This window comes from Grammomys surdaster, unplaced genomic scaffold (genome assembly GCF_004785775.1).
Source record: "Grammomys surdaster isolate TR1022 unplaced genomic scaffold, NIH_TR_1.0 1052, whole genome shotgun sequence".
NCBI classification, from domain to species: Eukaryota; Metazoa; Chordata; class Mammalia; order Rodentia; family Muridae; genus Grammomys; species Grammomys surdaster.
The window spans coordinates 3079-15748 of NW_021605471.1; the positions used below are offsets into that span (position 1 = coordinate 3079).

A 12670-nucleotide genomic window follows, 5' to 3' on the forward strand; every position below is an offset into this window, starting at 1 on the left:
CCTGGCTCTCATATCCTTTCTTCCCTCTTTCTATGGTGTTATCTGAGCATTGGAAGGTAGATGTCCATGTTCTCATTAAGACTGGGAAGTTTTACTATGTAGACAAGGCTGGCTTGGAATGCACAGACACCTCCACTTCAAAACAGGGATTGAAATCCTGTGCCAACACTTTAATGAATGTCTTTTGTCATCTGAAATTGCAGTTGCAGACTTTATGAGGATATATTTCTCTGTAACTGTATTGTATGTTTTATGCTTTATTGTTTGCAGTATTTGCTCACATTGCTGACTTGCTAATGGTAGCTAACACTAAACTGTTTTCCCTATGTATCACGTCTGTGAGATCACTGAGAAGGGCATGGGTAGATGTCGGGCATTGCTCGTGCCTAGGGATCACAGGCGGCCGGGCAGTGCTGGTGAGAGCAGAAGCGGGCAGAGATGTCCTGGACGCCTGCTCAGAGGCCTTCTCGGGACCCGTGGCTTGGTAAGAGTGCAGAGAGTGCCAGGGCGGGCAGCCAAACAGCTAGCTAGGGTCCCTCCCCAACCCCGCGGGGGCCGGGGCGCGCAGGATTTTTGACTTACTGGGATCCAGAATTCACAAGACATGTAGAGGTTTGAGGTGTGTTCATTTATTAACAGATGAGGGGCTTGGGTGGTGGTGAATGGTAATGCTCGGAAGGCGTTTGTTTTTATAGTGAAAGCAGGCGGGGCTTCAGGTAATACGTAAATTTTAAGGCAGAGACCTGTTAGCCTCATGACCTAACTAGGGCTCTATGTTAGGTCTCTGGGTTTTGGGGGCGTGGCTGAACACCCAGGATTTTATAGTCCCACAGGTAGAGGCTTAGGCTCTTGCGATATTCTGCTGTATTCTAAGGAGCTAACTGTCATTCCCAAACAGATGAGCCACTGTGTGAAGAGTGGCTTAGGTACCTGAGCCACCACATCAATACCCCAAAGTGTACAATGTGTATGCTCCTTCTAGTGCAGTAATAACACAGAAATCATCTGTCTTCTATGGGATCTCACTACCTGGCTCTTTCCCAAACCCTTTGGGCAGAAGTCTACTCAGAGTACTTTGTGATGAGTGGCCTATGATACCTGTTCATATCTACACTTACAGTCTAATTTGATGATTACTGATAGAGTTACTTATCTAAAAGCTGCCATTTTGAGAGCTTTAGTACCTAGAGGTGAGATGAATGTATGCAATTTCATGACACCTGACCCACTGTGCAGGCAGAAAGAAAAAATTTACATTTACTTATTTATTTATCCTAAAAGCAGTACTTTTAGGATAACAACTGGTTCAGCAGTTTTGGACCCACATGAAGACCAAGCTATATATCTGTTACATATGTATCCTGGTGCCTAGGTCTATGCCTGTGTGGTTTTTTGTTGGTAGTTCAGTCCCTGAGAGCTGGAGGAGTCCAGATTGATAGATTCTGTTGGTCTTTCTGTGGCATTCCCATTCTCTTATGGCCACAATTACTCTTATTCTTCTATAAGATCCTCAGAGTGCCATCCATATTTTGACTGTGGGTGTGTGAATCTGCCTGAGACAGCTGCTGGGTGGAGCCTCTCAGAGGTCAGCCATGCTAGACTCCAGTGCAAGCATAACCAAGTATCATTAATAGTCAGAGATTGGTGCTTGCCCATGGAATGAGTCTCACGTGGGACCAGGTATGAGTTGTCTGATCCCTCAGTCTCTGCTCCATTCCCCATGTCTGCATTTCTTGTAGACAGGGTCAATTTTGGGTTGAAATTTTTGTGGTTTAGTTGGTGTCTCTTTTGCTCCATGAGCAACCTCTACAAGCTTCATATCTCCAATGCTGTGAGACAAAGCTAATAACATCTGCATTGATCCTTGGGTACTTCCTCTATCCCAGTTCTCGGTCTCCTATATCAGGTCTCTGTCTCCTAGAACCTCTCCACTATTAGCTGCAAAATTGGCAGGAAGAATTTTTAAAATTGTTCTTCTATGAGATCTGGATAACTACACTTGTTATAATTTCAATAGGTTAAAGAGCATCAATCCATTGTTCCAAACACCTACACTTGTGCTGGTACTTGAAGCCCAGTAAAGGAAAATAATGTGCAGAAGCATCGACTTTATGGAAGGCTTATACCGCAAGCCTTCCATAATACTGAGAGCACATAGAACCATCTCGAGACTGTTTGAGTTACTTGCTGCCATTAAATTTTGGTTTCCCCAGTGTAAACATCTCGAATGCTTTTTCTCTCAGAAGCTGAGCTGTCCTTGTCATTTTCTTTTCATTTTTTCCAATCTGCATCTATAACATTTTAATTACATGCAAGTATTAAGATCAGTTTTAGGCCGGGCGGTGGTGGTGCATGCCTTTAATCCCAGCACTTGGGAGGCAGAGGCAGGCGAATTTCTGAGTTCGAGAGTTAGAAGCTAACCTGGTCTAGTTCCAGGACAGCCAGGGCTACACAGAGAAACCCTGTCTCCAAAAAAAAAAAAGAGATCAGTTTTAGGTTGAGGAACTAGCAGAACAATAAATGCAAATAGTCAAGGAAGAAGAAAAACAATAAGCACAAATAGTCAAAGAACAAGTAAGGCAATGAACAAAGTCCCGTGATCACTCCCATAACAAGTTTTTAAGGGCTTATTGGGATGACCAAAATTTCTGAACCTACTTTACTGTAATAACCCAAAGTCATTTTCAACCTTGAAACCTACTTCTTTGTCCTAGCCTAAGATTTAGAGTCCTGCCTGAAATGAATTCTTTGTTCTAGCCTAATATCAGATTCCTTCCTGAAGTCCACTTCCTTGACCTTGGCAAATGCCAGATTCCTGCCAAGCAGCCCTAAGAGCTCTCCACATCTTTCCCTGTTTTATTTCATAAACAAGACTGAGCCTGCCTTCAGTCTTTCTGACAAGAATGTCTTCCTTACTTATCATGGGGTATGCATCATCAAAAGCACTGCACTTCTCTCTCAGGTTGGTAAGGCTCTGTACAGAAACTTACCCATCCTTGGCTTGCCAGCCTGGTAAATTAATACCTCTGTCTGGGGTTCCATTTTCCATTTCAAGTCATATACTGTGGCTGTAAACATGCTGATGTTGTTAAAGACAACAGACTTTAACACAATGGGCAGAAATATAAGTACTCCCGGGACAAAAAGTGCTAGCAGGATCAAGCAACATACGCTATTCTTGAGGATTCATCAAAATGGAAATACTGATCTCAGGCCATGGATAAATTTATCAGCAGCATCTGCAGCCTCAAAGCTCAGCAGAGCAGAATGCTTTAAATTCATACTCTCACTATGCAAAGTTAAAACATTCAGAAAGGTGTTAGAATTATGCCAAATATGCTGGAAGTGTCTTTAAACTCTTTCCTAATTTTAATGAATATCATTGTAAATTTTAGAAGCAATACAAATCTATTGGCATTTGACATGACACTCCAGATGGCTACTTACTCTTAAACTCTGAACTTCTTTCCAATAACTTCAATAGGTTAAAGAGCATCAATCGATTGTTCCAAACACCTAACCAAATTTTCTTGTATATTCAACACATTAGTAGCATTTTTTTTTTTTTGCTTAATGATTATCAAAAGTAGCTATCTTAACTTCTTGTGTCAAAGCAATTGCAGAAGCAGTGGTACTAGCAGTTAATATAATTAGAGCTGTTATACCAGCAAAAATCAAGCCCACTACAATCTTGCTTCTGCTTAAAACCTGACTCACTTCTTTAAGTACTTGCAAGCTTTTATCAGAATACAAAGGTCCTGTAATACTCAGGGAAATATAACAAAACCTGGTTGATAGACCCCCATAACATATATGCCAGGTGTCAATACACTAACACAATTAGAATGTATACATGCAATACAACTGACATTAAATACTGTAGAAGAAACATAAGTAATTTTAACATGACAATTAAAAGAGCCTTAACACATGCACTAACACTTGTTTGAAATCCAGATCCTTTCCCAATTTTATCTCTTGTTAACATAACAGCATAGAGAACTATGCTAACTTTTAGCTAACTTATAGCTAGCTTATAGCTATACATATAAGTTCTATATATATAGAACTTATAGCTAACTTCCAAATATGTCTCTAAAAATGTCCAGAACCAGCCTTCCAAATGAAGACTGTTATTTCCAATATTGGATTGATTTCTAGACCAGTCCGTGATTGAGTCTGAAAAATTGGTCACCTTTAAGAAAAATACAAGTGACATTATAATTTTGCTTTTTGATTCTCTATCCCACAAGGTCTAAAACCTTGAGGCCAGGCAGCTTGTCCCATCTGGGATATAGGTAAGCAAAGGTGGGTCAGGAACATATGTTCAATACAGCTTCCCAGTCAGTATTGTCAGGGTACTGAGCAAGCTCATTATTCTTTGTCCCAGCATCAGAATGTCTCACCAATCACTCTGGCAGTCACCATACTCCTTCAGCATGCTGCAGAAAAAACAACAACAACAACAAAAAATAACACAAACATAACCTCTTTCCCATATTCAACACATGATAGGTATCATGCCATATGCCAGTAAGTGGATCCTTCCTTTTTATGTAGGCATAAGTATGACAAATTGTAGTGTGCCACGGACACTCAGCAGCAAGTTCCTTGGCATCCAAATTTTTAAAAATTTAAGATGGCCGGGCAGTGGTGGCACACGCCTTTAATCCCAGCACTTGGGAAGCAGAGGCAGGAAGATTTCTGAGTTCGAGGCCAGCCTGGTCTACAGAGTGAGTTCCAGGACAGCCAGAACTACACAGAGAGACTCTGTCTCGAAAAAAACAACAACAAAAAAAATTAAAATGAAAAGAACATGATTGAAATAATTTTGTTGTATATGGGGATATATCTCCACCTTTTTTATTTTCTGAAGATATTGTTTAAAGTTCCATGGCCCATTCCACAATACCTTGTTCTTGAGAAGTATAAAGAATCCCAGGGATATCAGAAATATTCGGTTGTTGACAAAAAGTCTCAAATGTTCAACTGCAATAGCCAGTTCCCTTCTCTGTTTTAATCTGATTTGGAACAGCCAACATAGAAAAACAATGTAGGAAATAACTAATTACATATTTAGTTGCTTCTCCTGTTGAAGCAGCTCAAATAGAAAGCCTGAGAGTTTGTCAATAGTCACATGTACATATTTTAATTGTCCAAAATCAGAAATATGAGTAATATCCATTTGCTATAATTGATTAGGTATGAGTCCTCGAGGATTAACACCATTATGTGGTACAGGTAGAAATCAAGGACATTCAGGACAAGTCTTTACAATTTGACCTTCACATTCTCTAGAAATATCAAATTGTTTTCTCAAGCTATTACTATTTTCGTGATGTAAAGAATGAGATTGTAGACTGAGTCCGGGTCCTGGTGGCCGCCATCTGCTTGGTCCCCACCAGCCCTGCTCCTCAGATTGAGCTCGACGTCCAGCGCATGCATCAGCACAGCCAGGAGCCTGCGGTCATGAAGTCGGCGAAGGCTAAGATGCCCAGGAAACCTGTAGTAAAAAAAAGGATCTCGGACAAAGCTTGAAGATCCAGCCGGGCAAGTCATGAGATTTGCTGAACTAACCCAGGAAGGTGAAGTAGCGAGACCAGTAGACAAGGTGATATGTGGCCTGACACCGGGGAGACAGTACAGAAACCTGCCTCGGGGAGGCCCAGTTGAAGATGAACCTTTGATGACTGAAGTGATTCTACAGAGCTTCCCACCACTGCCCCCTTGCAAGCTTTTGGATATCAATGATGAGGAGACCTTTCCAAGCATGATTGATGCTTTGGAGAAACGGCATCGCCAAGGACAACTATGGATTAAGGACTTTACCAAACGATGTGTAGCTTTCAAAGCCTTATTAAAAACATTTGACAGTTCTCTATCAAATAAAGAAAACTACATTCAGGAAAAACTAAATGAAAAAGAAAAATTCATCTCAGGACAGAAATCGAAAATAGAACGACTAGAGAAGTAAAACAAAACTTTGGAGTACAAGATTAAGATTTTGGAGAAAACAACTACAATCTATGAAGAAGGTAAGCGCAATCTGCAGCAGGAACTTGAAAGCCAGACGCAGAAGCTTCAGCGGCAGGTTTCTGACAAGCACAGATTAGAAGCCAGGTTGCCAGGCATGGTGACAGAAATGTCGATGAACTGGCAGAAGGGATGTGAGCGTCCGGTGGCAGCCACCCAGCTAAAGATGCAGAATAAACTCTGGGTCAAAGATGAAAAGCTCAAACAGCTGAAGGCCATTGTGACTGAACCCAAACCTGAGAAGCCAGAGAGACACTCCTGGGAGCGGGAGCGGGACCAGGAGAAAATCTTTCAGAGATCTGTCTCTCCTTCGCCTGTGCCTCTTTCTAGTAACAGTATTGCTCAGCTTTCCAATGGCCAGCGGCAGCTCAGGAGCCAGCCACAGCTCCACAGATGCTCTAACTCTTGCAGCACCATTTCTTGAGCTTCCTGTATTTTGGAATGGGAGCAGAAACGATCTCCATTCAGCACACCTATCAATGTCACCTCTCTTGCAAGGCATAGGCAGCAGGAGCCAGGACAAAGTCAAACGTGTGTCGTGTCAGACAGAAGGCGAGGGATGTACTGGACTGAAGGCAGGGAGATGGTCCCTACAGTCAGCAGTGAGATAGGTGTAGAAGAGGACCATTGCCGCAGGGTTAGTCCAGCGTTCTTTAAAGCCTTGTAATGATAGACTTCCTCTCCTCTGCTCTTTGTAATTGATTCTGGAAGTTCAATGGAACGGTGCGTGGGCTCCAAACTGAAGAAGCTCTGACTTTTCTGACAGCCTCCCTGCCATTAGGGAGAAAGCAGAAGCATGGGTCTGTGAGCTCTGAGTGCCAGTCAGCATGGCTCCCCCTAGTGTAGACTGCTTACATGACCCAAGGCTTTGCAGAGACTCAAAGAACATGAATGTCTTACTCCCTCTCTCCCCCTCTCTTCTATTCTTCCTCCTCTCCCTTTTTTTTTCTTGTTGCTGGAGATCAAACCTAGGTTCTCAGCATGTTAAGTAATTATTCTATCAATGAGCGATAATTTCCCCTAAACCAAATATGAATGTATGAGACTATGTTTTTTTCTTCCTTCCTTCCTTCTTTCCTTCTTTCCTTCCGTCCCTCCTGCCTTCCTTTCTTTCTTTCATTTTGGTTCTCCTTCCCAAAATGATTTTTTTCTTGCTGTTTGTGAAAAAAAAATTTTCATTTTAAAATTTTCATTACTGGATTAGATTTCGTCCTGTCTACACCATTGGCAGATTCACTGTTATTTTATACAGGGTTTCCCTCTTCTAAAGTAAGTCATAGGTGCCCTGACACTCCTCAAAAGAAAACATTTTTCTATGTAACCACAGCCTTTACCACATCGATAGAAGTCAGCTTTTCCTGAGTAGATGGCTCTCTCTGTCCTGCCTTCCCCAGTGATAGCCTTGGCTTGCTGCTATCCAGATCCATGCACTCCAAGTGACAACCACAAATCTTTACAATAAAATGTGCTTCCACTTAAAAAAAAAAAGAAAGAATGAGATTGTTTGGCTAAGTGTTCTTGTGAAAGGCCTACAATCTGCCTGGTATCTAAATCTACTGTGGCATTTCCCTAAGGGGTCCAAGCAATCCAGTAGGAGCTCTTAAATGTCCTATAAAGTTAAGGAACAGTACATTCACTTAAATTGAGTTGCATTTGCATAACTTATTGCAAAATTTGAGAATTAGCAGTATCTAAAACAGGAACAGTTTCAAGTAATTGTAAACCATGAGCTATATATTGGCTATCAGTGTTGTAGGATATATTTAAATCTCCAACCCAAATATGACCAATCAAAGAAAACACAACTGAGTAATTATGAATATATTCTGTAAGTCTAGATTGGGCAGATACCCATAAACTAATCTGTTCCCCAGCTATGAGTCCCTTACAACTTGAGGATTTTCCAGACCCTGTGTTTGTTCTTCTACCTCCTGCTTCCCAGTCATCCTCTCCTTAGTCGTCTTCCACCTCCATTGTCTTCCTTCAGTCCTCCAGTCATCCTCCAGTTGTGCACCCTCTGCTCTCTTCCCACCAACTTTTGTATCTCCACCTCCCCTTCCTCTACCCAATCACTGGCTCAAGCCTTTATTTTACAAATTAAAATGGGCAGAAGGTTCACTAGAAATCACCTGGGTAATGACTCACACCTCCTCTCCAGCCTTTCACAGGAAAGGGGAATTAGTATCAAAATACAAGGCCGGGGCTATCCAAAACAGGTGTCCATCAACTAGAAAGGACTCTAATTTCAATCACACTACAAGAAAGGATGATGTTTCATCAAATGTCAGTTGAATCCAGAAGATCCTTAGTCAATGATTATATAATTGAGGGTCCTCTAAGCTGGAAACTCTTAATCAATTTCTAGGTACACTGGGCGTTCTGAATTTGAACCAAACTAACAGAAAACACTTAAGCAGATAAACAAAACCCAGAATAACTCTAATAAGAAAACCAAAACCTGCATCCTCAGAAAGGAAACCCATGATCAGATGCAATCACCATGAATTTTCACCTAGGCTTAAAGAACAACTGTGACCTGTAATCCTTAGGCTCTTCCTCGATGTAGGGAGGGAAGGATGACAACCACATATACTCCAAGAAGCTAGTATGATGCGAAATTCAAAGATGGATGGAGACATAACAAACAAAGTTATAATAGAATTTTCTTGATAAGTAATGATGGGAAAATCCAGTGTTCAATACACGGCTGGGGATATGAATCAGCGAGCAGAGTAACATCTAGGTAAGCATAAAGCCCCAAATTCAACTCTCCAAGACTTATATAAAAAGACTTACTTTCAGCCGGGCAGTGGTGGATTCAGCTCCAATGGCCTTCACTCTGACTCCTCCATTGGGAACCCCATGATCAGTTCAATGGCTAGTTGTGAGCATCTGCCTCTGAATATGTCAGACTCTTGCAGACCTCTGAGGAGACATCTGTATCAGGCTCTTATCAGCATGCACTTCCTGACTTCCACATCAGCATCTACCTTTGGTGACTGCACATGGGATGGATACTCAGGTGGAATGGTCTTCAGATGGCCCCTCCTTCAGTTTCTGTCCCTCACTTTGTCTCCATATTTGCTCCCTTGAGTATTTTGTTGCTCCTTCTAAGAAGGACCGAATCACCCCCACTTGGTCTTCCTTCTTCATGAGCTTCATGTGGCCTGTGAGTTGCATCTTGGGCATTTCAAGGTTCTGGGCTAATATCCAATAATCAGTGAGTGAATACCATGTGTGTTCTTTTGTGATTGGCTTACCTCACTCAGGATGATAATTTCTAGTTCCATCCATTTACCTAGGAACCTCTCGAATTCATTGTTTTTAATAGCTGAGTAATACTCCATTGCATAAATATACCACATTTTTTTAATCCATTCCTTAGTTGAAGGACATCTGGGTTCTTTCCAGCTCCTGATGGTCTGCTTCTGTGGAGATACTGAATCCTGAGTCATCCTAGAGGAGCCACTGCACTCAGAGCAGCTGGTAAGAACTCCATCTCACTCCCTAAGCCCCAGAGATACATCTGGGAGCCAGGGACATTCAGGACACACCAGCTACCCAAACCCTGCCCCTCCGGAATTCCACTTCCCTTCTGCCCCTGCCTGGTACTTTGGGCTGGGGCAGAAACACATTTTCACCTGGCTGACAGACTCCATCTAGGGATCACCTGTGGAGTTGCCGAACTCTGGCATTGCTCAAAGCTATCCAGCTGATATGATGGGTCTCTGTCTTTTATCTGGATCAGTTTCTGATAAATGCCCCATTGCCTAGTTGCTGACTAGCATCTCAGCCTTCCTTTACCTGTACGTAATTCATGGGAGTATGTCCAGGACACATGTCACATGTTGCTTATGTAATGATAGTGGACATCTTTTGAACTTCTGGCCATAATAGCCATATAATGTTAAGAGCTTAATAAGTTATTATAATAACTTTAAATAAAATGCTGAGAAAAGTGCCCATGATGGAGAAAGTGGCTATTGAATCCATAACTACACCTGTCGGGACCATGTGTGTGATGTCTTTGTATTAATAATCTGTGGTTTCTGGTCATCTAGAGAAGGCAAATCATTAATGATTAACAATAGAAAAGTACCATTGAAGTGAAATATTGGTTTTATCAGAAAAACTAATCATATGATATAAGAAATCAAATTTGCTAAAAAAAAGTTATTTCTGCTACCAAACTTTCTTAAAAATATTTCCTGAGGGTAATTAAAAAGAAGTTGTGCTCCATAAAATTCAAAGAATACACTTTGTAACCACAGTAGAATCATATAACATGCAATGGTCTTCCAGGGGTTATTATTTTGGCAGCATATAAACTGTGGGGCTGGAAATGTCATAGAGAAAACCTTGGACATGGCGCTGTGTAAAGATTCTGGAGTCACTGAAGAACAGCCACTGGCAATGGTACCTCCACAATTACAGAAGAAACCACAAATTAAAGGTATCACAGGAATATGGTGAGGCTTGGCACCATGTGGCAGGGTTGCATTATGTAAAGGAGATATACAGAGTTATTTCTGAAAGCATAACTTCAGTTGCAGAGAAATCCAGACAAGTCAGCGATCCTCAGACTTTGGGATGGCCATTTAGACCAGTAGAATGTACAGAATAAATGGAGCTCAGCCTATGCCATAATCTGTGTGTGTGATGTGGAAGGTAAAACCAGAGAAGTAGAAGTGCACAATCATCTTTTGGAAAGGAGATTTGAGTTCCAATGCTGGACACTAAGCTCTTTATAATACTGGAATTTCTCTTTTTGACTTCCCTTTGGAACTGTGCAAGAAAAGTAAGTGTAACTTGGTTTTAATTTTTCTGGAGCCCACAGTTCAAAAAATCAATATAGTAAGGGAACTCTCCATAAAATAAAGGAAGATCAAAGTGTGGATGCTTGAGTAATTTTAAGAAGGGAGAACAAAATACTCACAGGAGGAAATACAGAGACACAGTGTGAAGCAGAGACTGAAGGAAAGGCCATCCAGACACTGCCCCACCTGGGGATCCATCTCATGTACAGTCACCAATTGTGGTTGCCAAGAAGTGCATGTGGGCAGGATCATCATATAGCTGTCTCCCGAGAGGCTCTGCCAGAGCCTCACGAATACAGAGGCAGATGCTCGCAGCCAATCAATGGACTGAGGACAGGATCCCCAATCGAGGAGTAAGAGAAAGGACTGAAGGAGCTGAAGGGGTTTTGCAACCCCATAGGAAGTACAACAATATCAACCAACCAGATGCCCCCAGAGCTCCCAGGGACTATACCACCAACCAAAGAGTATACATGGAGCAACCCATGGCTCTAGCTGCATATGTAGTAGAGGATGGCCTTGTCAAAACTTAATGGGAGTAGAGGCCCTTGGTCCCATGAAGGCTCAACGCCTCAGTGAAGAGGAATGCCAATGCAGGGAACTGGGAGTTGTGGGGTGGCTGTGGGAGCATCCTCATAAAAGCAGGAGGAGGGTGATGGTATAGATGGTTTCTGAAGGGGAAAGTGAACAGTGGATAACATTTGAAATGTAAATAAAGAAAAATTCCAATAAAAGAAAAAAATGTTTTAAAAAAAGGAAACACTCAATCTTTAGTGTTGGATTTTTGAAAGAATAAGAACTTTTAAAACTTGGCCAGGTGGTGGTGGCGCACGCCTTTAATTCCAGAACTTGGGAGGCAGAGGCAGGCAAATTCCTGAGTTCCAGAGTTCGAGTTAGCCTGGTTTACAGAGTGAGTTCCAGGAGAGCCAGGGCTACACAGAGAAATCCTGTCTCGAAAAACCAAAATATATATATATAAAATAAAAACCTTTATCTTTATTGCATTTTGATAATAACATTAAATTTTGGGGACAGTGTCAAAAGGAAAGCTTAAGAATTAATAATAGCATATTTGCCAGTTTTGTTGAGTTGTGTGGCTACATTTATTTTAATAAAAGGCAAAACTGATACTTATCTGGGAACAGAAACCATACTTCAGAAAATGCATAAGTCAGATTGGACTGTCTGAAAGAACGTAGGGAAATTTCTTGATCATGATTGATGTGGGCTCTGTTCAGTTCCACCTGCAGTCAGGAAGTCCTCAGAAAGAGGGAGGAGTGTAAGTCAAGAGAAAAAGCCAGGAGGCAAAATTCTTCCATGGATTCTGCTTTCTTTTCTGGCTCCAAGATTTCTTCTATTCTGCTTCATTTTCAGACTTTTCTTTGCTCAGTGATTCACTGTGGGCTAAATGTATAAGCCTGGGACACCCTGTCTTCCTCACGTTGCTTTGGTTATTTTCTTTATCACCTGAATAGAAAACCAAACAAGACATGGTCCTCTTCTCTGTAAGTGTTAACATGTGTGCACCAAGATTTCATTCTCTACCCCTTACAATATTTAAGGTATTGTTGTTGTACCTTATTATGTACTACAGGATCGATATTCCTGAGTGTCCTGGTACTTCTGTCTGCCCAACCTGCATATCACTGTAGGAGACATGAGAAGAGGTATGTGTTCTACTATATCTGCTGAGGATATTGACTTGTGAGACCAAATTGATATTTTTAAAATATGATTGCAAGAAATTTATACATGGACTCTGTTCTCATTTGAAGTAACCTAGTATTTACAATATTTCTCACACTGAAAGACAGTGTAAA

At 41.5% G+C, this 12670-nt stretch overlaps 1 pseudogene; it reads left to right on the forward strand.

Moving 5' to 3' along the window:
- Positions 1-5533: 5533 nt before the first annotated feature.
- On the forward strand, positions 5534-10502 carry LOC114634649 (annotated as a pseudogene).
- Positions 10503-12670: the final 2168 nt, after the last annotated feature.